The sequence below is a fragment of the Oncorhynchus masou genome, chromosome 14, assembly GCF_036934945.1.
Source record: "Oncorhynchus masou masou isolate Uvic2021 chromosome 14, UVic_Omas_1.1, whole genome shotgun sequence".
Lineage (NCBI taxonomy): Eukaryota > Metazoa > Chordata > Actinopteri > Salmoniformes > Salmonidae > Oncorhynchus > Oncorhynchus masou.
The window spans coordinates 14,151,968-14,175,028 of record NC_088225.1 but is presented as its reverse complement, the minus strand read 5'-3'; the positions used below and the strand labels follow the sequence as shown (position 1 = coordinate 14,175,028).

At 42.4% G+C, this 23,061-nt stretch overlaps 1 pseudogene; it reads right to left on the bottom strand.

Moving 5' to 3' along the window:
• Window positions 1-2,330, bottom strand: part of LOC135553804 (cilia- and flagella-associated protein 52-like) — a 34,360-nt pseudogene extending 32,030 nt beyond the window's left edge.
• Between the last annotated feature and the right edge of the window lie 20,731 nt (window positions 2,331-23,061).

Sequence of the window (23,061 nt, the reverse complement as noted above, 5' to 3'; positions counted from 1 at the left end):
GCTCCTGCCACCAATCATGAATTCCACAGCGTTGCAGCCAGGTCATGTTGGGCACAGTGATATGTAGCACTTCTTTAGAGGTTTCCGTATGCCACGTCCAGATGTCATTCTCAGAACGTGGCAAAGAGCTCAGATGAGCCACTGTGAGATATTCAACATATATCAGTTACAACACTTATAATGTCCATAATGAATCGATCTAGCTATTGACCATGACTATGATAAACTTTGGAGGATGTAGTATCTTGCTTCTTAGATTGTTTGCACCTGACCTGACAAGTACGTTTTAGAATTGAATTGTAACTTAGAATAACATTTCCAGAATGCACCTGGCGTATATTACCGGAGGCTTTTCCGAGCACGGTTATATGGCATACATTTGAACGGATAGCATAAAGCAAACCCTGTATTGAGTCAATCCTGCCATCTATTGGGAAACATAATACTTAACAGAAATATACCAGGTTACTAAATGATTGTATAGCCCCCTCTACTGGTGTCAAATGGCTTCAAAATGAACAGCCAGTCAAGCAGAAACAGTTTCCTAGTTGCATTCAGTAGGGGACTGAGCCTGCACACATGGAATGTGATGCCGTGATCTTTTAGCCTGTTGTGGCATTTGCCAATGAAGGTCCACATTGTTCACAGCACTGTGTTCACACCACTGGCTGGTGGTAATCAGGTGATGACCTCCTCTTTGAAGTCAGTATAGTTGAAACAGTAGATCTGTGTTGTCTCTGTGCCCACAGAGAACTGGTGACCATCACCATGGGGCGCTATGGATGTCACACCTTCTCCTGCTGAACCTTCCTGCCAAAGAGTAGAAACCAAAGAATACACATACAGGTAGTATTCATTGAGTAGTGCAGTGGTGTATTAGATGCTTTTAGAAGATGCACACAGGATTACTGAAGTGAGAGAATAACTATAAAAGTGAATAAAGACCTCCATTACAGACACACACAGTTATTCAGTTAAAATGTATGAATACACCTATTAATAACTATTATATTATAACAGAGGATCTGAGTCAAATGTCAGTATTTTTCACAAAGTTTGACAAAATCTGCCATCATCGTGACTCCCAAGAGTCACCAGGTACTTGACATTGAGGGGAGAAGGCCAACCTTCCACTTAGGCTTTGTGGAGCTGCAGGTGAGCATATATTCCTCTCTTGGCAAAGTCCCATATTATAACATATTGTTCAAAGAATGATGAAGACCAGCTAATTATCTTTTATCACAGTTTCTGCCCATCCATTTTTCTTTCATCTTTGCATTTGTCCATTACCCTGAAGCCCATGAAAGTGACCTGACCATGAGGCAACATACTTTCCACCTTGGGACATAGTGACACAGGAGACGTTGTTGGTGTGGCCATGCATAAATTCCTGTTTCTTTTGAAGATGATATTGCAGCCCAGTGGATAGATAAGGTGCTCTCTTTTAGAGTAGACTTTTACACCAAAGATTACATGACCCGGTAAACAAAAGAAACGCAACGTATTTTGGGGAATGTGTTTGACTGAGACTTATTGCATCAACTGAAATGGTTTTGATGGCTAGCTGCTGACTCATTTTATGTTGGCATTTGGGCATGTTGTTTTGGGAAAACTTAATTTTTTAGACAAGATCTTCCCATTCTAAATCAACTAATATGGTAGCTTTATGACTAAATATTTTTTTACCATTATTTTAACTTTGTGCAACCAGTAGGAGTAGTAACACCAATGATGGTATGAGCATTGAGACATTTGAGGTAAATTAGGATTTTCTGAAATGGAGGCCACAAATGCTGAAATCTAAGTTCGTACATTATTTTAAAATAATGTATCATTTTGAGGTCAGTTCAATTTCAGGCCAGTCAAGTTCTTCCACACCTATCTCGACAAAACATTTCTACATGAACCTCGCTTTGTGCACAGGGGCATTGTCATGCTGAAACAGGAAAGGGCCTTCCCAAAACTGTTGCCACAGAGTTGGAAGCATAGAATTGTCTAAAATGTATGCTGTAGTGTTAAGATTTCCCTTCACTGGATCTAAGGGGCCTTGCCCAAACCATAAAAAACAGCCCCAAACCATTATTCCTCCCTCACCAAACTTTACAGTTGGCACTATGCATTCAGGTAGGGAGCATTCTCCTGGCATCCGCCAAACACAGATTCATCCATCGGACTCCAAGATGCTGAAGCGTGATTCACCCCTTCAAAGAACGCATTTCCACTGTTCCATAAGTCCAATGATGGCAAGCTTTACACGACTCCAGCCGATGCTTGGCATTGCGCATGGAGATCTTAGGCTTGTGTGCGGCTGCTCGGCCATGGAAACCCATTTCATGAACCTCCTGACGAACAGATCTTGTGCTGACGTTGCTTCCAGAGGCAGTTTGGAACTCGGTAGTGAGTGTTGCAACCGAGGACAGACTATTTTTATGGGCTACATGCTTCATCATTTTGCAGTCCCGTTCTGTGAGGTTGTGTGGCCTACCACTTTGTGGCTGAGCCGTTGTTGCTCCTAGATGTTTTCACTTCAAAATAACAGCACTTACAGTTGACAAGTTACAGTTGGCAAGAAAAAGTATGTGAACCCTTTGGAATTATCTGGATTTCTGCATAAATTGGTCAGAAAATTAGATCTGATCTCCATCTAAGTCACAACAACAGACAAACACAGTCTGCTTAACTAATAACACACAAAGAATTGTATTCAACTTAGACAAGAAAAATACATACTTTTCCCAACCTACACTGTGAATGTTTAAATTATGTGAACCCCTAGACTAATAACATCTCCAAAAGCTAATTGGAGCCAGGAGTCAACTGACCTGGAGTCCAATCAATGAGACGAGATTGGAGATGTTGGTTAGAGCTGCCTTTCCCGATTTAAAAACACTCACTAAATTTGAGTTTGCTATTCACAAGAAGCATTGCCTTGATGTGAACCATGCTTCGAACAAAACAGATCTCAGAAGACCTAAGACCTAAGAATTATTAACTTGTATAAAGTTGGAAAGGGTTACAAAAGCATCTCTAAGAGCCTTGATGTTCATCAGTCCATGGTAAGACAAAGTGTTTATAAATGGAGAAAATTCAGCACTGTTACTACTCTCCCTAGGAGTGGCAAATCAACAACAGAATGGCTTCAACAGAAGTAAATATGCCTTCTGGAGTGGCAATGTCAGAGTCCTGACCTCAACCTGATTGAGATGCTGTGGCATGACCTCAAGAGAGCAGTTCACACCAGACATCCCAAGAATATTGCTGAACAGAAACAGCTTTGTAAAGAGGAATGGTTCAAAATTCCTCCTGACCTTTCTGCAGGTCTGATCTGCCACAACAGAAAACGTTTGGTTGAGGTTATTGCTGCCAAAGGAGGGTCAACCAGTTATTAAGTCCAAGGATTCACATACTTTTCCCACCCTGCACTGTGAATGTTTACACAGTGTGTTCAATAAAGACATGAACATTTATAATTGTTTGTGTGTTATTAGTTTAAGCAGACTATGTTTGTCTATTGTTGTGACTCAGATCACATTTTATGAACAATTGATGCAGAAGTCCAGGTAATTCCAAAGAGTTCACATTCTTTCTCTTACCACTGTATATCAGCAAAAAAGTTAGTTTGGGGTTTAATTTTGCTTTAAGACAACCTCAAGTCTAGGTTGTGCCTTTAGACTTAAAAAATTAACAACTAGGAATATATTTCACTTCTCTCATTGACTTCTCAAACCCAGTCTGGTCTGCTTGGTAAGTGTTCCCGGAAGTGTTGTTATGTTGGCCCTCTGGGTGTAGAAAATTGTACTTAAAGCAATATAGGGCAATAAGATCAAGATCAATAAGTGAAACATTTTGTGTACATCCAACCTACTGGTAAACGTTCACGAAGCACTCTCACTTTTTAGCTTTGACACTGATTTCCTACTAAACTTTTTTCATAGCCATCGAGGTAGCAACAGTTGGCCCAGGAGCCTCTGTGCATGCACAGACAAAACATTTGACCCCGTTGAGGTAGAGATTACAATGTTTCAAACCTTTCAAAGGACTCGATTTTGTCCAATGACTCATGCTGCAATGTGAATTGTGTGATAAGTTTGTCAGAACCTCTAACAATATTATATTTCATTTCTATTGTGCTTTAGATTACGCTCCACCATCCAGGCAAGCACGCTCTCCTCTGCTTCTCCTTCCATGGCTCCTCCAAGAACAAGAATGAAGCAGGTGGGTACATTGGCTGACTTCATAGCTGTCCTTTTTTGCTTAATGTGTTGTGACTCAATGCCCCTTGAAGCCTCAACAAAAGTGAGGGTCATGCAAGGGCAGCCACCGTTCAGTGTAGGGGTCTTTATTGGGGTCACATCCGCTCAGACCACCCAGCTGTGTGGAAGACACCCATTCATGACCATGTGAGCTGGAGCGCAGGCTTGTCTTTGCCATGATGACAAATGAGGGGGAGAAGTCATAATCCTATGACCTTTGGCACCCTAATGAAAGAGCGTATTTAGTGAAAAGATGCATTTGACCTCTAGACCCGCATCGTCAGGAGAAATACGAAGAACATTGAAGATACAAGAATCACTCCCTCTTTAGAATGTCTCACACCGAAGATGAAGTATTTGGTATAGCCTAATACGGACCTCCATATGCATAATAGCCTGAAAGACCTTTTCTGCCAAATGCCGAACTGTCATGATTTCTGTTTAACCCTCATTTCCTGCAGAGGGCAGTGTTTTAAAGGAAACGATGGGTTCACTGAAGTGTTTTTCATTCTGCAGATTTTGTGACCACAGTGTCAGCACAAATCCTGATGAATGAGCTCCCTGCTTGTTATGACTGACATGGGACTGTGGTCAAAGACAGAAGAAGATTGTTGCGGCTTTATGTCCCACCCAGGACGAAGAGGACTAGGTAGAGACACGTATGATTGGTCGTAATGTGTCAGGGACCTTCTCACAATGGTCTCACTGTGATTTTGTGAGTGTCAATTTTAGTGCCCATTGACTCATGTCCTCTATTTATCCTGTCTTTATTTTAATAAAGACAGGTTTGATATTGTTGAGTCATATTGTTGGATGCAACAATGACAATTCAGTCCAGAAGATAAAACCGGAGGCCAGTCAGAACACAGCAATTCCTGCAGATGGATGTGTAAAAAGACAGAAGAGGTGTAGGACAATAGGACACCATGTCATCACTGAAATATCTAGATCAACAAAACATGGCCGGATCTTAAACTGATCCCCATAGAATTGAAAGTGAACAGACAAATCCGTCACACAGAATCCCTCAGTTTTAAGTCAGCCTAAACAGTGGTCTAAAAAGCACAGTGTGGGGTCTCTGTGTGCAGTGGTGATGTTACTCATGCTCGAGTAATCCAAGATTTTTCTCCCTCTGATATCGTTGTTCAAGAACTATTTGAGGAACAGCGTATTCATTGAAGAATAGCCAGGAAAGAGAGGAGACAGGGCTCCCCCATTCTAAGACATTGTAGTTCCCCCTACATGGGCAGCCCTGAGACATTCTCCTCTGTTTGACCCAGCTGATCTGGGCCTGTCCGGCAGCACTCCAGTGTGACCACAGGCTTTACATGGGCCTGATTGGCTCAGCAGGTCTCAGTGGGTGGCTAATTGGATAAGCTTTTAATCTTCACACTATTGCCGCCCTGCTGGATCAGAGGCACAGGGAGGCAGAGATCAGTCCTTTGGTTTAATACTTAGTAAACATTTCAGGACTTAGTAAACATTATGGACAACCGAAACATGACTCACTAAAGATAACTAACAGGATGCATTCAGATGATAATGATTTAATCTGATTTGGGGACTGTGGAATATGTGACCATTTTGACCTCATGTAAGCATATTTTTTAATCATGTTTTGATTGGAATCAGACATGATTAAAATAAAATTAAGAGATTTAAACAAATCTGAAAGGACAATGTAGACAAGTATTGAAGTCTCTGTTATTCTACTTGGATTGCCTCAATTTACATAAAGTCCACATACTGTGAAATACAGTTGTTTTTTACCAAACCACAAATAAACTCTTTCTCATCTGGCTTCCCTGCACTGCCTGTAGACTGTCATTCTAGCTGCCTTCTCTGAGACAGCACGGAAGTGTTTATAAAGTATACCCACACAGGAAAACAGAGTAATTGATCGCTCATCCGGGAGCGAGTGGTAATCTCCAGTTACTATAGCCATAAATTGTACAGATGTTTCCATATGAATCTGGAGTCCGTTCACACAAAGCCTATCACACATACTGTAGCATACAACCATGCATTACTGATAAATGTTAAAATATCAGTGTTACACAGTGGTGGCTGAACATGTTGGCTAAGGCATGGCATATACCAGGGAAGAGGATACAGGGGTATCTGTGGGTTCCCGATAGGGTGGTGGTTTGTTGCCAGCTGTTTGAACCACATGTTCAACTTCTCCAGATGGTGGAGATGTCTTTGTGAATGTGTATACGTCTGTGTGCGTTTGAATGAGTTAGTGTGTGTCTAGAGGTCCTCTGTGGTACGACCGTCAACTTGTCAACAGTGAGCATCACCAGAGACTATCGTTTAGGACGTGACAGCAGCCTGGTGTGGTAGAGCATAATTTAGGACACGACAGCAGCCTGGAGTAGTAGAGCATCATATAGGACACGACAGCAGCCTGGAGTAGTAGAGCATCATTTAGGACATGACAGCAGCCTGGAGTAGTAGAGCATCATTGAGGACATGACAGCAGACTGGAGTAGTAGAGCATCATTTAGGACATGACAGCAGCCTGGAGTAGTAGAGCATCATTGAGGACATGACAGCAGACTGGAGTAGTAGAGCATCATTTAGGACATGACAGCAGCCTGGAGTAGTAGAGCATCATTGAGGACATGACAGCAGACTGGAGTAGTAGAGCATCATTTAGGACATGACAGCAGACTGGAATAGTAGAGCATCATATAGGACACGACAGCAGCCTGGAGTAGTAGAGCATCATTTAGGACATGACAGCAGCCTGGAGTAGTAGAGCATCATTGAGGACATGACAGCAGACTGGAGTAGTAGAGCATCATTTAGGACATGACAGCAGCCTGGAGTAGTAGAGCATCATTTAGGACATGACAGCAGCCTGGAGTAGTAGAGCATCATTTAGGACATGACACCATCCTACCACAGTGTGCTATTTGAGTGCTCTGTATTTCTTTAGTCTTGTAGGCCTATTCTTTCATATTACTACATTCCTGATTTACAAAGCCTCAGGATACCAAAAATAAAATGTGTTAATCCTGGTATGACGAGGCTGTGATAACATCTGGCATTGTTCACTTTACTGTTGTTTGCACTCCTCTTACCTTTCCATAGAAAGAGGATCATTTCAACATTGCTTCAAGTTTTTCTTCTCTTTTTTTACTTAAGGAAAGAAAACAGGCTGTTCTAGGAATTTACCATAGACGATGAACAGGCTGTTCTAGGAATTTACCATAGACGATGAACAGGCTGTTCTAGGAATTTACCATAGACGATGAACAGGCTGTTCTAGGAATTTACCATAGACGATGAACAGGCTGTTCTAGGAATTTACCATAGACGATGAACAGACTGTTCTAGGAATTTACCATAGACGATGAACAGGCTGTTCTAGGAATTTACCATAGACGATGAACAGGCTGTTCTAGGAATTTACCATAGACGATGAACAGGCTGTTCTAGGAATTTACCATAGACGATGAACAGGCTGTTCTAGGAATTTACCATAGACGATGAACAGGCTGTTCTAGGAATTTACCATAGACGATGAACAGGCTGTTCTAGGAATTTACCATAGACGATGAACAGGCTGTTCTAGGAATTTACCATAGACGATGAACAGGCTGTTCTAGGAATTTACCATAGACGATGAACAGGCTGTTCTAGGAATTTACCATAGACGATGAACAGACTGTTACTGAGAATAGAGAATGTCGTTATAAAAAGCTGCAGGGTGAACAAAACACAATCCAAATACATCTGTGTGTTGCACTAGTAGGGACAGGGACTTAAAACTAGTCATCCTACAAGTGGACCATTGTACTCTGGAATAACTAGGTTGTTCATTAAATCATTTTTTTGATTTACACAATTTGATTGTCTCTACCTAGTCTGTGAATACCAGACAACTTTTACTACAGTAGCTTTGGGAGAAGCATTTAGAAGCTCTATTGATGAAACAAGACCTCTGGGCTCAGGCTGTAGGTTTAGCTGCATTTGGCCTGGAGAAATATGGAGGGGAGGCTGGGCCCCTGAAGAGCAGGACACGGGGAAGAACAGGATATGTCATGTAGAATAAATGCTGGGCAGGAGAAGGTCTTCATGCAGCCAGACCCTGACCCTGGGACCTGCCACAACGTGAGTTACATTCAGTCCCCATGTCCTGCAGGTCCTGCCTTTAGGGTGGGAAGGGGGTCTTGGTAGGAGTGAGCGATGTTGGGCTGGAGGTACAGGAGAAATAAACTGAAACACTGACGTATCTAAGGAAATTGGTTTGGCTGAACAGGTGAGCAACAGCGCTGTTAACTGTAAGGTCCAATTATTCTGTTATCTGGCTTTTAATTAACAGCCTCTGTGTCTTGCTGAGTCCAAGAGGAAGTCAACTGTGCTATTCTGATTCCACACCACCATTTCATTGTAATGTAAGTTTGAAGCCATTTTAAAGCATCACTATCTGTCTCACATAACAAAACTCTGCAGTGGATAAACTCTCCAAAGTGGTTATATCAGTTCAGAAGTGCTTCATTTGCTCTCGTTATTTTTAAACTCCCGTGGTTATATCGATCCATAAATCACCTGTCTCACAGTGCCTAAACGTTCCAGCATCAGCCTGCCTGTCTGACAATGGATTTATGACCTGCGGGTGGAGCGGTGAGCGGCAGCCCAATCTCCTCCGGGCCCGCGCCCCTCTCCATGGCACTCGTGTACATAACAGTGTCGGGTTGTGGGTCAGACTCAGTGGTGGGATGCTGCAGTCCCTCAGCACCTCTACTGGCAGCATGATGAGATACTACTGTACTGTAACAGCACAACTCTTTGTGGTCTCTTAGGAGGGAAATACTTTATCTACATGATCAACTCTGGGTCCCTGTCAGCAAGACAGAGACATTTTTCATGATTAAACAGAGAGAGGGCTGAGTGATTGTAGAGGCAAGAGTACTGTACTGGGAGTCTCGTTTCGGTTTCACATTTATCCATCTTCTCCAACTATGTGCTTTTCGACAAGGTTTGGCAGAGGGGTAAATGGCAATGAAAAAGGCTTGTGTGTACATATCCCTCTTGCCAAGATTTGGCAGAAATCTCTCCTATAATGATTGTCTGGCAACAGAGCCTGGATCAGTGATGTCATCCACAGGTCCACAGTCTCTGTCTTTCTCATCTCCATTGTGTGGAGTTACAACAGATCAGATTTGGGCTCGTCCTTTGGCTCTTTTTCTCTTGCTCCTTGTCCAACTGTTCCTCTGTCACTGAAAACAATCTCTTTGGTTTTTCCTCAACCCATAAGCAATGATCGGATAGGATGATGATGCTTTACTAGTTGGAGGTTGAATCATACCTCTATCCTGATCAGTCATAGACAGATCTGATGGATGAGGATTTTAAAACTTTCCCCCAGTAGAATAGCAGGATAGCACCACCAGGCTATCACCACCAGGCTATCACCAGGCCTGCACCACCAGGCTATCACCTCCTCTCGCTTCTCTTCTTGGTTACATCCATTATTGGCAGGTTAGGCTCAGTGGAGGGGCCTTCAGTACTAGCCAGGGGCTCTGGGATGGCTTTGGCCCTGGGAGGGCTGTGGCCCCAGGGTCTCCATCACAGCGGCTGAGGTCAGAGGTTACGGAGGAGGCAAAATAGTTGCTGGAAAAGAGATGGACACGGAAAGGGATCATCGGTCCATCTATCATCCTGGCAGACAGCATGTCCATGTGTCTGTTGGAGGTTTCAATGCCCTCTCCCTACCACTGCCAGAACATCTGCTAGGTGTCATTGGGTGCAAGGTTTGGACCATTGTAAGGCAGAGACATTTCAATAATCAAGTGACGACAATCCATTCATTTTCAATACTTTTTTAATGCCCATTCATTTAACATAAAGAATTGCTAAGTTATGAATTGTGTGACTGGTTTAGCCATTGTCATTTTCACAGTTTTCAGAGATAGATTTAGAAGTTTAAAATATGAATAGTAAAATAGGCACCTTTCCATCTGAATACATTTGCACCCTTAAAAGTTTAAGAGGAGAAGAGATACAACAGTGGCTGCTTGGCTTGTCTTCCTGTGGGTGCCAGTGGCAAATAGTAACTCGGCGTAAGGCAGTTGTTGGCATGGCCGCAGCAGGCTGTGTGCTGTGTGCTGGCTCAGCGAGGGGACAGTGTCCCCGATTTCACGGCAGATTGAAGAAAGCGTGCTCCCCTGTTTGACTGGGAAGAGGGAGGAGAGGCTGAGGCTGTTGGTCACAGCAGGAAGCCTATTGAACACTATCCAATAGCACCACAGGAGCTCCCGTTGTCCCCCAGGAGCAATGGGGATTAATAACCTGTGATCTGGGGATTGTTCAGACATAGTGGGGAAGTTACTGGAGGAATGTGCGCAACAAGTTGCTCCATAGTGCAATTCTTGAGTAATGAGCTATTTTCATATGGTGCAGATTATTTCTGGTCCAAATGAATCATACCCATCAAGCCAAGAAGATGACATGAGTTATGTCAGTTATGTCTGTCTGTGTGTGTAAGTACGAGTGTTTCCTATCACTGAAGAGGGATCTCTCTTCCTGTGCTGATGGGAAGTTGTTTCAAGCGCTTTCTACCAAAACATTTGTATTGGCTGCAGAGCTTGTGTTCACCACAAACAACCTCTCCCAGCCAGCCTCCGTGTTTCCTCAGCTGGTGGATAACCTCCAATGCCTCACACATCTCTTCTCTGCCATCCATTTCCCGCTCTCCATCTCCTCCTTTCCCCCATTTCAACACTTCAAAAGATGGCCAACATGTTAGCCTATACGCTGGCTCGCTCTGTTCCATGATCTCAGGCTGAAGGAAATTAAACGAATATGAAATTAAAGGCATTCCTACATAATCAAGCACATCAAGCAAATTGCTATTTTAACTTTGATCCAGCAAGTGCTAGATTACATTAAGACATTTAAAGCTTAAAGGTATAGTATCGGCAACAGCAGCCTACAATTATATGTATGCATTTGTTACACATCAACAAATAGTGGAGTTAAGGACAAATTAGGTACCAGTAATTTCTTTATTGCATATTATATAAAAAATATATATAAAAATAGATGCACTTTAATAGATACAGTATGTGGCATATTGAACAGGATCAACTTGCATATAGCATGGGCTTAGAATGTTGGATTTGTCCTGTGGCAAATAGTGAAAGACAGGTCTGACCTTAGAGGGGTGAGGTCATGTGTTCTTTACTGCTAACGATAGTGGCTCACATCTGTACAGCAGGTTTACCTACCACCCACCTCTGACAGCCTATCATATAGGCAGCTGGATGTTGATTTAGTCAAACTGAATGGGAGCTGACTATTCAAAGGGATATCTGTATCAGTACAGTCATCTCTCAGCCTTTATTCTACTTCAATAGTATCAGGTCACTGATCAACTCCTGGCTCCATGTTCCAAGGCTGACAAGAATGACAGCTTAATTATCACAGTTTTCCTCAAAACGCCTTGATCAACTGGATCAAAACTGATTGACTTTTGTTTACATTGACAATAGAATATGCTAAATGTCTCTCCATATGAATAAGACTGTTAGTATATCTAAAACAACACTATACAGTATCCTCCAGATGTCCCAATTCACCTTGTGGTCCAATGCTGAAGACCCCCTCAGCTTAAAAGTGGCCATACTAACACATAGCTCAATGATTCCTGCTGTTATTGTTTTTATGTCTCACTACTCGGTTATGAGTAGGAATCAGCTACGTGGTGCCGTGAGGAGGGAAGAGAGAGAAAGGCGAGAGAAGGAATGGGGTGACTGGCGGTACTTTGAAGTTCGGCGTTCTCTGAAAAGGTTAGAAATCACCTGCTTTAAAGAGGTCCAGAGACATGAGTAAGCACTGAGCTATTTGTTCTGGTGCCCGTGTGGTTATGCGTCTCCAGGGAGGGATCGCCCTGCTGCCCTGGCCTTTGTGAGATCACATCAGTGTGGATCAGGCAGGCAGGGGTCCAGCCGGAGGTGGAACTAATGACTTCATGTGTTCACAGACACTTCAGAGAGACACCCTGGAGTTTTCACATCACGTCCCCCAGAGAGGAGAGGGGGCGTGGTCAGGCCTCTCTCTTGCACATACTGTAGTCACATACAAATCAGTGTATACACACCATGGACACACGCACACAACACACATACACATTCAGAGACACTGATCCCTTGTTGCGTCTATGAGAAGAGTGTTTCCAGACAGTTTTTCATTGATGTGGAACGTACTCTAATAAATAGGATTCTGGCCCACATCTATCTATTTGATATGATCTGCCTGTCCCAGTAAAAGTCACGTACAGGTTCCGGTGCTCGTGGTCTGCAGTCTTATTGATGCTGTCCTGACCTCAAGGATCTGACATCTTATTTAAAGTGGTTAATGATTCCCATCTTTCAGTGTGTTACAGGTGTCATACCAGTAATCCCCCATTGGAAGGATCGCTCCAAGGGAAGTCAATGTCTTGACACTTTGACCTATGATTCTCTTGAGAAAAGTCCATTGAAAGTGGTCAATATTATCAAAATAGGGCATGACTTCTCCTTGATATAGAAGTAAACAGTGACTCAATGATCTACTCAATTTGGTCTTTGGCTCTTGGAAATATCATAATACCTGGGCTGGGTGCTTGTGAGGTGTTGTGATGGCTTAGATACAATATGAAACATGCAGCTTAAATGAATGCCCAAACCAGATAGGAGACCAATACTGGGTCTCACAGCACCTTGGTGAAGTATTATGCTTTCATGCAGTTCTTTGTCCACAAAATCCATTGCCTATTAATTTCAAACAAGGCCAGTTTTTCACATATTAGCCTTCAGTTGAATGTTGTTATTTGGGGCTTTGTGTCCAATAAGCGGCGGCTTACGAGAAATGCGTGTTAATAGAAACCTTGTAAACTCTAAACAGAAGCGTCAATAACGTTGTCTTTAAGCACTGGGTTTGGTCACACTGTTACAGACACTGTAAAATATAAATGATTGAGGAAAACAAGGTGTCGTGACTGGAGGGCCAATAAAGGAGTCCAACCTCTTCCTTTGAGACAATTGCTTCCTGATAGGCATTCAGCAGTGATGCAGTATGTGATGCACACAGAGTTGGAATGTGACTGTCAGTAATCCCCATGTTACTCCAAACCAGACCGGAAGGCTGGCAGAGGCCAGAGAACACAGATAGAGGGATACCACCCTTTCCTTTTCTCTGTATTACATCCTGGTTCTGTAAGGATCAAAGAGGAGAGGTATCACATACATCCTCAGTCAGCCCAAGAGGGTGATTCTCATTGGAGCCTGGCCACCTCCAAGATGTAGGAAGGGGGTGAGCACCAGTGGAGGCTGGTGACTTGAAAATTGAGGAGGATCTGAGACCCAAGGTATCGGCACGGAACGCACAGAGAAGACAAAGTGTTTCAAAAATCGTCAAAGACTAATTATTTTCACCTAAAGCATTTAATAAAGAAATGTATAGTACAATATTATGGGGAATGGGAATGAGAGGGCTACATACAGTGTTGGAAAGGGATCACAGCAGTGATTGAATGAGGGTATGAGGCATGAGTTGAGGTGTTCAGAGGCTTGACCAGTGCAGGACAGGATTTGACTGGGAAGACAAAAAACAATAACACAACACACTACACAGTTAAGACAAAAATGCTAAGAATGAGTTCAAATCAAATGTTATTTGTCACATGCTCTGAATACAACAGTAAAATGCTTACTTACAAGCCCTTAAATGGGACTATAAATACATAATGTTACCAATTATTTTACCCTGACCAAATGGACAGTGCACATACTGTAGATTGTATGCAGTTGCTCTTATTAGTAGCCTACAGTTGATCAGACAGAAAAATTGTCTCGTTTTCATCCGATACAGCATGTCAGATCTCTAATGTTTAGGTGTAGCCTAGGCTGCTGCAACATTTATGTAAGTAGTTTTTGTTTGTGTCTGTATGGAGTGATTGTGTGTTATCATCTTTGCTAAATAAATACCGGAGAAAAGTAGAAAGCCTACTTGAGCGCGCAAAAAAAAATGCGCTGCGTCAACCTCTCTCTTTAATCTAACTTTTAATGGGTGATGCGATGGAAGCTATCAAATCATTCTGAATAGATTTCGACATCCCAGAAAAGACAGTCAAAAGTTCCAAATGTTCACCAAGTAAAGCATCGTAACGTGCAATTACCGCTACAAGCTACTTGCATGCCCAAAAACGCAGCAGTGTTGATAAACCGCTTGAGAAAATCCCTGTTTCTTCTTACTTTGTGTTGCGCTGTTTGAGTACGCAAACCTTCGTCAAGATCGATGCGGCTTTTTCCCAGAAGCTTACATCTGATGTGGGCTTTTGTATGCTCTCTGCTTTTGTTTAACCGTTTAGCTGAATGATAGATGTTCCAGAGATGACTGTACTGCCCTTTCACATAAGGCTCAGACTTACCATAAAGCAGGCAAGGCCAGCAATACAGGCTGCTTGATGAAAGTCTCCTTGTTAACCAGCTATACTTTTGATACCAGTTGGTATTGAACGCCCTCACCTTTTCCTCCTCCTTCGTGAAACTGATCTCAGGAAGAGGTCGACCCTTGGATTTAATTCGCACCTTTTCTGTGTACCCCAAAGGTATAAATTGCACTAACTGGGCACAAAAAGAAAGTTCTAAAATCATGAAAACGATTTATAATCTACCTCCTCCATCTCCTGTAATTTCAAGAAACTAATTTCAATTGAGTAATATCCCCCAAAATTGCTCAAGTATCACTTTTCAATCTCTATCCAATAATTTCCCCAACTCTCCAACCTATCACACATAGAATCACCCCCCATAATGCTCTGCAGCACAACCCCAATACAACATATTAGGTTAATTCTCTGATCCTAATCCTATGATTGGATGGACAACATGTGAGTTCATACTGCAAAAGCTTTGATTGGTTGGAGGTCGTCATAATTACCATGTAGGTCTGTGGAAGGGCCTGAGGCTTACGAGCCTTCAAGATTTTGTATTGAAGTCAATGTACCCAGAGGAGGACAGAAGCTAGCTGTCCTCCGGCTACACCATGATGCTACCCCAGACAGTGCTGTTGAAGTTACAATAGACCTTATTTGCAAAGCAGTGTGTTTTAATCAATTATTTGGTGACATGAATATATTGAGTATAGTTTTATCTAAAAATGATAACTTTTTAATGTTTCATCATTTTTGGAAATTTCACTGAGGAGGATGGTCCTCCCCTTCCTCCTCTGAGGAGTCTCCACTGGTGAGCACTAATGAATTCTCTGAGTCAGAAAGGATAGCTGGCTGCTGGATGTAATTACAGACTTAAAGGGAAAAGGAGTTTAAGTGATCAAAGAGAAAACTAGGCTTTAATGGTTATCACTTAGATACAAACAATGAGGTGAGAATGAGTCAGGAACAGCCCAGGAGACTGACCCTGAAACACAGCCTCTGCATGCAACCCAGCAAAACACGCACACCTTCAATTGACTTAGTCATCACATGCCCTCACTATAATGCAGTATGAGAATGTGTCTAAAGCATGTTAGAAAACGCTCTAAAACACTCCACACCAACTCATATTACATCAGAATCCCTTTCTGAATCATGTCTTTGCACTAAAGTTTTTTTCCTCAAAAGTCCTTATTTGCATCTTTTTGTTGTTTGTAAACAGTATCATTCAAACATGGATTTAAGGCACAGTGGAAAATGTTTTCAAAAAGTTAGTGCACAGTCTTTATTCAGAATGGGATTCTGATGTACACTCGTAGAAAAAAAGGTGCATTGTAGAACCTTAAAGGGTTCTTCAGCTGTCCTCAGGGGAGAACCCATTGAATAACCCCTTTGGTTCCAAGTCGAACCCTATAGGGTTCCATGTAGAACCCTTTCTACAGAGGGTTCTACATGGAACCCAGAAGGGTTTTATATGAGTTGGTGTGGCTTGTTTTCTAATGTGTTAGACATATTTGCATATTCCATTATAATGAATGGCAAGTCAGCAAAATGTGACAATCAATTGTCTATTTAATGAAACTGTAAGGGGTGCGTGACTGGTGGCAGGGAAGTCAGACTGAGGAGAGCAGAACTGGGTAACAACCGGAGCAGTTTAATTATCAAAACCAACGGCATCCAGAACTACAAAATATGGGTACAAAACCTGCCACGCACCAGTGAAAATGTGCACTTACAACAAACAATTTCACACACAGACATGGGGGGAACAGAGGGTTAAATGCACGACAAGTAATGAGGGAAATGTAAACCAGGTGTGTGGGAAAAGAAGACAAAACAAGTGGAAAATGAAAGGTGGATCGGCGGTGGCTAGAAGACCGGTGACATAGACCGCCGAACGCCGCCCGAACAAGGAGAGGAATCCGACTTTGGCGGAAGTCATGACAGAAACAAAATATATATTTTTTAAACAACGTTTTGGGGGATCAACTACAAGCACAGAAAGAATGAAAATAAGGCCACATGTATAAATGGGTGAACTTTCCCTTTAGACTTTGAGTTTCTGCATTTCAATCTCAATGTTATGATTAAAAGTAGTTTTCCATTTAGCGGGAGTTGTTTTACCAGACACAGGGTAATAATATGATGCAGTGACTCAGGTGAAGTCAACTAGACACAGCTTATTAAGATGCTGAAAGAGTCACGCCACCCTTTGTGTGGTTAGCAGAACATTGGACTGAGATGTACAGCCACACTGTGTTAGTGGAACCATGCCATCAGAGGGATTCAGTTCATCAGCTTGCCTCTAAATTCAAATGTTCTGGATGTTGAGTGCTTGTTATTTTCTCAACAAAACAAATAGAATACCTGTTGATTTACGTGCTGTGTACAGTAAGCAGGTAATATACTGCATGGCTTTCTCCATCATTTGTGTGCGGGCTGGCATGCACGTGTGGCAGGTGTCGCACAGTGTCACCCCATGCAGAACCATTGAACTGAAAGGGTTTCAGAGCTGTGGTCTTTCACAAGGATGGATGGGCTGGTATCTTTGAGCCGACAAAGGCGGCCATTTCCCAGGCATGTTTATCACACTCTGTCCTCCATCACAATGGAAAGAAGGAGCTATGTCCAGATGGGAGCCATCAGTCTACATCCCGCTCTCTGTCAGGCATCTCAAACATGACATGTCTAGCACTGGGTGGGACCAGGAATCATTGTGTTGGTTTCCTGACCCTCCCATAGCATTGTAATGACAGAGATTGCCCCGACCACAGCTGGGACCACAGGCCTTTCCCTGCATGAGAAGGGATGCTGGCGATCATTGGAGCAAGGCAATAGGCATTTGAGCCATTTGTAAAGATTCCATAACCTTTAACTATTGTAAACTCAGCAATAAAAGAAACATCCCTTTTTCAGGATCCTGTCTTTCAAAGATAATTCCTAAAAATCGAAATAACTTCACAGATCTTAATTGTAAAGGGTTTAAACATGGTTTCCCATGCTTGTTCGAAGAGCCATAAACAATTAAAGAACATGCACCTGTGGAACTGTCGTTAAGACACTAATAGCTTATAGACAGTAGACAAAGTCACAGTTATGAAAACTTAGGACACTAAAGAAGCCTTTCTACTGACACGGAAAAACACCAAAAGAAAGATGCTGAGGGTCCTTGCTCATCTGCGCGAACGTGACTTAGGCATGCTGCAAGGAGGCATTAGGACTGCAGATGTAGCCAGGGCAATAAATTGCAATGTCGGTACTGTGAGATGCCTAAGACAGCGCTACAGGGAGACAGGGCGGACAGATGATCGTCCTCGCAGTGGCAGACCACATGTAGCAACACTTGCACAGGATCAGCACATCCAAAAATCACATCCGCGGGACAGGTACAGGATGGCAACAACAACTGCCAGAGTTACACCAGGAAAGCACAATCCCTCCATCAGTTCTCAGACTGTCCGCAATAGGTCGAGAGAGGCTGGACTGAGGGCTTGTAGGCCTGTTGTATAAGGCAGGTCCTCACCAGACATCACCAGCAACAACATTGCCTATGGGCACAAACCCACCGTCACTGGACCAGACAGGACTGGAAAAAAGTGCTCTTCACTGACGAGTCACGGTTTTGTCTCACCAGGAGTGATGGTCGGATTTGCGTTTATCTCTCGAAGGAATCAGCATTACACCGAGGCCTGTACTCTGGAGCGAGATCGATTTGGAGGTGGAGGGTCTGTCATGGTCTGGGGCGGTGTGTCACAGCATCATCGGACTGAGCTTGTTGTCATTGCAGACAATCTCAACACTGTGCGTTACAGGGAAGACATCCTCCTCCCTCATGTGGTACCCTTCCTGCAGGCTCATCCTGACATGACCCTCCAGCATGACAATGCCACCAGCCATACTGTTCGTTCTGTGCGTGATTTCCTGCAAGACAGGAATGTCAGTGTTCTGCCATGGCCAGCAAAGAGCCCGGATCTCAATCCGATTGAGCACATCTGGGACCTGTTGGGTCGGAGGGGTTGGCTAAGGCCATTCCCCCCAGAAATGTCCGGGAACTTGCAGGTGCCTTGGTGGAAGAGTTGGGTAACATTCACAGCAAGAAATGGCAAATCTGGTGCAGTCCATGAGGAGGAGATGCACTGCAGTACTTAATGCAGCTGGTGGCCACACCAGATACTGCCTGTTGTTTTGATTTTGACCCCCCCTTTGTTCTGGGACACATTATTCAATTTTTCAGTTTATGTCTCAGTTGTTGACTCTTATGTTCATACAAATATTTACACATGTTAAGTTTTCTGAAAATTAACGCAGTTGACAGTGAGAGGACGTTTCTTTTTTTACTGAGTTTATATTCACACTGCCTTAATACTTCAGGAACACATGAAACATGTTTATTTTTACTAGTAAATACAACAAAATATTACTCTTATGGCTCTATTTTAACAAACCTAAAGCAATGGTAAATATAAGCGCAGGAGTTAACTCTAGGTTCAGGGGTGTGTCAGATTTATTTTGGCACACTTGCTGGCGTTGGTGCAAAAGGGCTGGGTTTTGATGAATAAACAAGTTGTGGGTGTGTGTAGGCTTGGCCCCTCACTGGCCAATCAGAACGTGTTCCATGCTCAAAATATTTGGTTGCTTCAAATTGTGTATTTACAGTCTTATGTATTGTCTTGAAATCAACTCCAATTCTAATGTTACTCTGTTATTGTTAAATGGCTTACAGAAACGAAATAACATTTAGACATATCTTTGCTAAATATGTTAACTAGCATTCCACATTGTTCTAAGTAATTGCATGGCTTCAAAAGCATTCAAACTGATATAGGGGTTAGGCCTACTGTAAATTGTATTATGGCTGAGCATGGACATACCAAACATTGTCAATAAGCAAGATTCAATTATTGATAAGGCCTGAAAAGTGAACTAATAATTCAAATGAAATTCTTAACAAAAACAAAGCAACTGTCACACTGTATAATGATAGGAGACAGGTGCAGGAATACATCATCGTTTTTTTTATTTCTACACCCAAAATAAAGTACGTCATGACAATGACCAAGCCCAAAACAAACACGTGAGTGTGTGTATTATATATATATATATATATATATATATATATATATATATATATATATATATATATATATATATTCACACACACAGTTGAAGTCAGAAGTTTACATACACCTTAGCCAAATAAATTTAAACTCAGTTTCACAATTCCTGACATTTAATCCTAGTAAAAATTCCCTGTCTTTGGTCAGTTAGGATCATCACTTTATTTTAAGAATGTGAAATGTTAGAATAATATTAGAGAGAATTATTTATTTCAGCTTTTATTTCTTTCATCACATTCCCAGTGGGTCACAGAACAGGGCTCCGGGCAGCCGAGCGGAAATGGAGGAAAACTCGCCTCCCTGCGGACCTGGCATCCTTTCACTCCCTCCTCTCTACATTTTCCTCCTCTGTCTCTGCTGCTAAAGCCACTTTCTACCACTCTAAATTCCAAGCATCTGCCTCTAACCCTAGGAAGCTCTTTGCCACCTTCTCCTCCCTCCTGAATCCTCCTCCCCCTCCCCCCTCCTCCCTCTCGGCAGATGACTTCGTCAACCATTTTGAAACTGATGTCTTGAGATGTTATTCCAATATATCCACATAATTTTCCCACCTCATGATGCCATCTATTTTGTGAGGTGCACCAGTCCCTCCTGCACCAAAGCACCCCCACAACATGATGCTGCCACTCCCGTGCTTCACAGTTGGGATGGTGTTCTTCGGCTTGCAATCCTCCCCCTTTTTCCTCCAAACATAACGATGGTCATTATGGCCAAACAGTTATATTTTTGTTTCATCAGACCAGAGGACATTTCTCCAAAAAGTATGATCTTTGTCCCCATGTGCAGTTGCAAACCGTAGTCTGGCTTTTTTTAATGGCGGTTTTGGAGCAGTGGCTTCTTCCTTGCTGAGCGGCCTTTCAGGTTATGTCGATATACAGTGCCTTGCGAAAGTATTCGGCGCCCTTGAACTTTGCGACCTTTTGCCACATTTCAGGCTTCAAATATAAAGATATAAAACTGTATTTTTTTGTGAAGAATCAACAACAAGTGGGACACAATCATGAAATGGAACGACATTTATTGGATATTTCAAACTTTTTTTAAAACCTCTCTGGCCCACCCGGGACGCAACCGCACCCCCTGCCAACAATAAATGCAAATGCGCTACGCCAAATGCTAATAGCACTCGTTAAAACTCAAACGATCATTAAAATTCACATGCAGGGTAGTCATTTCAAGCTACACTCGTTGTGAATCAAGCCAATGAGTCAGATTTGTAAAATGCTTTTTGGCAAAAGCATGAGTAGCTATTATCTGATAGCAGGCAACACGCTGAAATACCAGAAGGGACGTAAACAAAGGAATTAGCGTAGCCGGCGCTACACAAAACGCAGAAATAAAATATAAAACATTCATTACCTTTGACGAGATTCTTTGTTGGCACTCCTATATGTCCCATAATCATCACAATTGGGTCTTTTTTTCGATTAAATCGGTCCTTGTGTACCCAAAATGTCAATTTCTGAACACCGTCAGATCCAGTAAAAACACATTTTTTAAACGCGACATTATTTTTTTAAATTAAAAAAGTTGCCTATAAACGTTGACAAAACACTTCAAACTACTTCTGTAATCCAACTTTAGGTATTACTAAACGTTAATAAACGATCAAATTGATCACGGAGCGATCTGTATTCAATAAGCACGAGTTTGTGTAACGTAACTAACTTTTCCGGTTCCATTGTTTACAGCTGTGGACTTGACAACCGGATGTGGCTATTACTCAGATGACCAAGGATTTAGTTGAATCGAAATCACAACACTGGCGACATCGTGTGGAAGCTGTAGGAACTGTAATCTCACTCTTAATTATTTTTCCTTCCAATAGACAATACATGGGCTGGCGGATTGATTTTTTCTTCGTCGATTTAGTGACCAGGTTTTCTGGCGATTTTGACCACGGAACTCGTTCTGTTATAGTCACAGACACCATTGAACCAGTTCTAGAAACTTCAGAGTGTTTTTTATGCACACATACTAATCATATGCATATACTATATTCCTGGCATGAGTAGCAAGATGTTGAAATGTTGCACGATTTTTAACAGAATGTTGAAAAAAGTAGCCCAATCTCTAAGAGGATTTATTAACAAATCAAAAACTGAAAAATTGGGCGTGCAAAATTATTCAGCCCCTTTACTTTCAGTGCAGCAAACTCTCTCCAGAAGTTCAGTGAGGATCTCTGAATGATCCAATGTTGACCTAAATGACTAATGATGATAAATACAATCCACCTGTGTGTAATCAAGTCTCCGTATAAATGCACCTGCACTGTGATAGTCTCAGAGGTCCGTTAAAAGCGCAGAGAGCATCATGAAGAACAAGGAACACACCAGGCAGGTCCGAGATACTGTTGTGAAGAAGTTTAAAGCCGGATTTGGATACAAAAAGATTTCCCAAGCTTTAAACATCCCAAGGAGCACTGTGCAAGCGATAATATTGAAATGGAAGGAGTATCAGACCACTGCAAATCTACCAAGATCTGGCCATCCCTCTAAACTTTCAGCTCATACAAGGAGAAGACTGATCAGAGATGCAGCCAAGAGGCCCATGATCACTCTGGATGAACTGCAGAGATCTACAGCTGAGGTGGGAGACTCTGTCCATAGGACAACAATCAGTTGTGTATTGCACAAATCTGGCCTTCATGGAAGAGTGGCAAGAAGAAAGCCATTTCTTAAAGATATCCATAAAAAGTGTTGTTTAAAGTTTGCCACAAGCCACCTGGGAGACACACCAAACATGTGGAAGAAGGTGCTCTGGTCAGATAAAACCAAAATTGAACTTTTTGGCAACAATGCAAAATGTTATGTTTGGCGTAAAAACAACACAGCTCATCACCCTGACCACACCATCCCCACTGTTAAACGTGGTGGTGGCAGCGTCATGGTTTGGGCCTGCTTTTCTTCAGCAGGGACAGGGAAGATGGTTAAAATTGATGGGAAGATGGATGGAGCCAAATACAGGACCATTCTGGAAGAAAACCTGATGGAGTCTGCAAAAGACCTGAGACTGGGACGGAGATTTGTCTTCCAACAAGACAATGATCCAAAACATAAAGCAAAATCTACAATGGAATGGTTCAAAAATAAACATATCCAGGTGTTAGAATGGCCAAGTCAAAGTCCAGACCTGAATCCAATCGAGAATCTGTGGAAAGAACTGAAAACTTCTGTTCACAAATGCTCTCCATCCAACCTCACTGAGCTCGAGCTGTTTTGCAAGGAGGAATGGGAAAAAATTTCAGTCTCTCGATGTGCAAAAC